Raw genomic sequence first — 5717 nt, 5'->3', positions numbered from 1 at the left:
TGAGAAGGTGTTCCCCAGCATATTTTATCGAAGAGAGGAGGGGGCTGGGAGGAGCATGGGGAGGGAGGAGATGAACTAATCTATTTCTCAATCTGTTTTTTTTTCCCAGCCTGTTCTGAAATCCTTAGAATGATTGTCCTTTGAACTTCCTCAGAGGCAGGTAAATAGCATAACCTAACATTAGCTTTAGCTCAGTTTCCTGCAAAGAAAAGATGGCAAATGCAAAAGGAACCTCATTTAGCTTTCCTTCTATCAGTTAGGATACTTTTGTCAGTCAAATAGCATACATATCTTAAAGTTTCTTCATCTATGAAAGAATTGGTCCATAGTTTCGAAGCTTCCAGTATGAGAGAGAGAGAGAGAGAGAGAGAGAGAGAGAGAGAGAGAGAGAGAGAGAGAGAGAGAGAGAGAGAGAGAGAGAAAGAGAAAGAGAGAGAAGGAGAGAGAGAGGGAGAGAGAGAGGGAGAGAGAGAGGGAGAGAGAAGGAGAGAAGGGAAGAAGGACATGTACTCAGCTCGCTGGTATTTCCCTTTTTTTTGCCAGTATTGGGGTTTGAACTCAGAGCCTGAGTACTGTTCTTGGTTTTTTTCAAGGCTTTCACTCTACCACTTGAGCCACAGGACCCCTTCTGGCTTTCTTTCTTTTTTTTTTTTCCTTTTCCTTTTTCTTTTTTCTTTCTTTTGCCAGTTCTGGGCCTTGAACTCAGGGCACTGTCCTTGGACACTTTTTGCTCAAGGCTAGCACTCTGCCACTTGAGCCACAGCACCACATCCTGCTTTTTCTGTGTATGTGGTACCGAGGAATCAAATCTAGGGCTTTGTGCATGCTAGGTAAGAACTCTACCATTAGGTTATGCTCTCAGCCTCGTGGCTTTTCTTCTGTGTATGTGGCACCAAGGAATAAAACCCAGGTCTTCATGCATGCTAGTCAAGCACTCTACCACTAGGCCAAACCTCCAGCTCCGGTGTCTTCTTATAAGGATTCTAAAAGACCATTGTAATGACCTAACCTTCACATCTTCATTTAACCTAATCATCTCTTCAAATATAGTAGTCCTCTATTCTGTCCATGGGAACATTCCAAAGTCTTCACTGAAGCCTGTAACTGTGAATGGAACACACACTGTATAAACCCAAGTTGACCGCAGTTGAAGTGATAACTAAAAGTGGTTACAAAGTGAGTAATGGGTGTTCTATTACTCGGTTTTCCATCACTATGAATGACCTGCTGTTTCCATTTGCAGAGAGATGCATTATCATTCTGGGAGTAACAGTTCCTGACAGCTCAGTTATGGACATTTAGATTCAAGGTCACTTGCCTAGATTCTGTGGCATACTGTATATCCTGGCTGGAAGTGATGTCAGGATACTGGGTCAAAGTCACATCTATTTGGTGCCTTGCTGGGTGGAGGAGGCTAGAGGTGAGATAGGTCATTCATTGAATTGTAGATGTCAGGTTGCTTAAGCCCAGGAATGCTTCATTACAAAGAATGCTTTTCTTCTTACTCAATGTATTTTTATTGTAACAAATAGAAGGGTTACATTATATTCACCAGACAGAAGGTGCATTACTTCACAAACATTGCTACCCTTTCTCATGTTTTTGTCCCCATTTCCCTCCCCCCACCCTCTCCCCTCATCTTGTTTCCCCTCCTTCCCTAGCCTATTTCAAATAAACAAAACAAATAAACATACATACAATATATCAGATAACAAGGTAAGATACTGTAACAATATGAGATAACCAATGCTTTTCATTGAATATTTCCCTGTGTGGTTTGCTTTAGTTGAGCTTGGATCTCCACCCCAAACATGTGGTTTTTTACTTTAAGAGCTTTGTGCAAGCTCCAGTCTGCACTGCAGGTCTTTCAGATGGGGGTCCGCCTGCAGTCAACAGCTCTCCAATGAAGACTCCCAATTCAGTCTCTCAAAATGTAGTTTCTCTCTCACAAACAAGTTCCCGTACAATGTTGTAGAGCAATGTTGTTCTGTTCATCCTAAGGTCGCTGGAGATCAAAAGGAGAGACAGAGGGGTTGCAATTCCAATAAGTGCTTTCTCCAGGCCTACATCTTAAGGGTTCTTCCAGCTCCCAAGAGCACCCAACTGAGGACCAAGCCTTTAACACATAGACCTCTGTCAGCCACTTCAGACCCAAACCATATAATTCTGTCCCTGGATTGCAATGGCTCATGTCTGTATCACAATACAAAATGGATTTCTTCCTTCTCTAAGAGTTCCCCAAATCCCAACTGTATTAACAGCATCCAAATGTTCAAGTTTAAAGCCTACGAGATTCAAGGCAATTTCAAGTGTTATCCTCTACAATAGGAAAAAAAAGTTTCACTCTTTCCACGGTGCAAACACATGGAATCATTCCCATTCTACAAGGGGAAGATTAGGAAAATAATACTAAGCTACCAGTGGACCATTATAAAATAATATAAAAATATGCAAAAGGAGGGACAATATTGTAAGGGGAGTAACTGTGCATACCAATTCCAGGAATAGAGTGACAGGTCATCAGGCCATCTATTTATGTCAAGGGTAAGATATGATAAACTTTTGACTCTGTCCCTAAGGCTTCAGCTCAGTTCCCACCTCTGACTCATTCAAGTTACTGGATCCAGTTAGCCCAGAATTGACTCCTTGCTTGGACTCAACTCTGCCTCAACTCGGCTTTATACTTTTATTCCAGCACCATACCTGGGTGACTACATTTGAACATTCTCTCCAGGGACTAGTTCTTTAGGTTATTTGACCATCTATAATGACCCTCTTCTCACTTGTTCTCTGCTCTTGCTTTATGCAAAGGCTTCTTGATCCCTGTTTTAATCCCTTCCTGACCATCTTGTAACCTTTGTGTTACTGTAAAACATACTGAGTGAGTCAGTGAGCCACCCGTGTCTCATGCCTGTAAATCCCAAGTTAAGACCCTGTGACTCTTATCTCTAACCACAATGAAATCAAAAGTGGTGTGTGCTATGGCTCAAGTGGTAGAGAGCTAGCCTTGAGCTGAAGAGCTCAGAAACAGCACCCAGGCCCAGAGTTCAAGCCTCATGACCAACCGAATATATATATGTATATATATGTATATATATATATATATATATATATATATATATATATGCTGTCTGAGAGTTTATATAAGGCTAGAATCAAGAATCTATGTTGCTAAAGGCTTAGGGTACTGAAGTGACCTTAGAAGCAAATTGATACCATTACCTGATTCAGGTGAGAGTTAGTGAAGTTTCTTTAAAGGTAGGAACTCTTCACTTAGGGTCCTTGACTTAGATTGCAGAATAAGAATTTCTGGGCAAGCCACAACAGTAAGAAAACTTGGCAGAGCTTTATTGAGTAAGTAGACAAGTAGAAAAGCAGACAAACAGATAAACAGAAGGGCAGGGGCTCACTCTAACAGCATGTGGGTGCTGTCACAGGAAGATGGAGACACACACAGCATTTTGGTTGTTAGCAATAGTTATGTGGAAAAGGCAAATATTTTCTGAGTTTCTGGATGTTTGGGGCATTTCATCTTGCTACAAGACAGATCCTTATCCTTGAACTAAGGTCATGCTTAAGTTTTGGAGAAGCATTTTTCTCAGAAGGGCATCTATCCTGTCAGGCAAGTGTTAATTCTTGGGAGAAATGCATTCCTCAAGAAGGAATGCATCCTGTTGTCTCTCTTTGAAGCAAAGATGACATGTCTTTGTTTCTAAATACTGTATTTCCAAGTTTCACCAGGTCTAATTTTCCCCTCCTTGGCCTATCCAGCTTCATTTCCCCTAAAATGACTTTGTTTCCTTAACCTTAAGGAAAGTACATGAAGGGATATCTCCTGTATTTGCTGTAAGCGGACCATACTTTATTTTCCCCTATCCAGCTTCAATACATTTAATGTAGCTTGTCAATTCACTGTTATTCAACAAACTCTGACACAGTGGAAAGACACGCAGAGTGGAAAGACACCTTTCTGTGGCTATGTTTCTGATGTATCTTGCTGCTGACAAGCACACGTGGCCACACTTTTATGCTGGCTCTGCAGGCTGACTTCAGTTTTCCTTGTAAGGAATGCCCTGTTCCTGGCATGCCTGACTTCCGGTGTCTCCATCAGAGTCATATGTGACATTTCACAGACTTCTTGAAGAAACTGCAACCCTGCTTCACCCTGCTTGCCCAGCATTACAGGCTTGCTTTCAAAACCTTAGTGGATGACCTTCCACACCCCATAACTCTTGCATTCTGCAAGCACACAAAACTCCGATGGGTGAACAAATGCCCTGGTGATACTCACTAGGCACAATACTGAAAATGAGCTAGCTAGCTGGTGGGTAGGGACAGAAGAGAAAAACTAGGAGAGAGCAAGGGAAGGGGTGACTTTACCCCAAAAGAAATGTATTCATGTATTCATCACCTGACTTAGGTAACTGTAACCCCTCTGTACATCAACTTTATAATAACCATTTAAAAATACTCAAAAAAAAAAGACTACCGTTGTCATGGGGATAATGTGCCAGGCTGTCAATGGCAAGCTAGCAGCAACCTCTGAAGAACTTGAATGCTGAAGAGGGGGGCATGAATGCCAGGAAAGCAATTCCCTAGGCTGTCTGGTACAAGCAGAGTATCATGGGAGCTATCTTCTTAAATGAAAGTTTGTACTTTAATACCCATGAGCCTGAAATGATGAGCTTTACAGATTCCTTAGATGCCCTCAAGACATCTTTGCTAAGGCCCTAGTGCAAAGAACTCTGGTTCTGTTATACCCATGGGATTCAGAACATAGAAATTAGGAGGTCCTTTATTAAAGCCAGTGGTAGAGAGCAACTGTCCCCAACAAAGATCTCTCTGAGCTGAGGGGAAGTTGAGTGGATTTTTTTAAAGACAGAAACTGGAAATTTTATATATGCCATTTATATAGTACCATATAGGTGAGGTACTGACCAGATAAGGAGAAACAACTCAGGCTACAAAGACACAACACCACTGGACACATTATCTCTTAATCTAAACAAAAGTAACAGAACCTGGGTGCTGGTGGCTCAACGCCTGTAATCCTAGCTACTCAGGAGGCTGAGATCTGAGGATCTCTATTCCAAGCCATCTTAGGCAGGAAAGTCCACGAGACTGTGATCTTCAATTAATCACTGGAAAGGTGGAAGTGGCACTGTTGCACAAAGCCTCACAGTGATAGCCTTGAGCATAAGAGTGCAATAAAGGAGAAGTTCAAGTCACATGAGTGACCAAACAAAACAAAACAAAGAGAGATAGAGCCCGGGGTTCATGATCTGGGCACGTGGTAAAGCAGGACATCACAGTTTAACACTTGCTTCCAGGCCTGTGTTTTCTCGTGAACTCCTGATGACCATTATTGTAAAAGTCCCAGTGACCTCTTCTGCTGTGAATGTGGGATCACGGGAGGCTAGGTATTTCATTTCCTTTCAGTGGTGCTAGTGTCTTTGGCATCCTCATCCTACTTGGGAGAACGTTGTTTAAGCATACTTTTTCTGGCCAAACTATTATTCACTCCTTCAAAATAGGAGCTGGGTGCTGGTAGTGCAAGCCTGTAATCCTTTCTACAAAAGAGAAGATCCAAGTTCAAAGCTAGCCTGGGCAGAAAGAAAAGTCTGTGAGCTTTTTTTTTTTTTTTGGCAGTTCCAGGGCTTGAACTCAGGGCCTGGGCACTGTCTTTGAACTTTGTCAAGGCGATCCCTCTAATGTTG

At 42.1% G+C, this 5717-nt stretch overlaps 1 protein-coding gene across 1 annotated transcript in view; it reads left to right on the top strand.

The window, feature by feature from the left end:
• Creb3l2 (cAMP responsive element binding protein 3 like 2) overlaps positions 1–5717 on the top strand; it is a 155154-nt gene that overhangs the window by 13905 nt on the left and 135532 nt on the right. The window lies entirely within an intron of this gene.

The sequence above is a fragment of the Megascapheus bottae genome, chromosome 5 (genome assembly GCF_031878675.1).
Source record: "Megascapheus bottae isolate mThoBot1 chromosome 5, mThoBot2.hap1, whole genome shotgun sequence".
NCBI classification, from domain to species: Eukaryota; Metazoa; Chordata; class Mammalia; order Rodentia; family Geomyidae; genus Megascapheus; species Megascapheus bottae.
The sequence above is the reverse complement of the archived record's forward strand: the minus strand, read 5'-3'. Positions and strand labels throughout refer to the sequence as shown.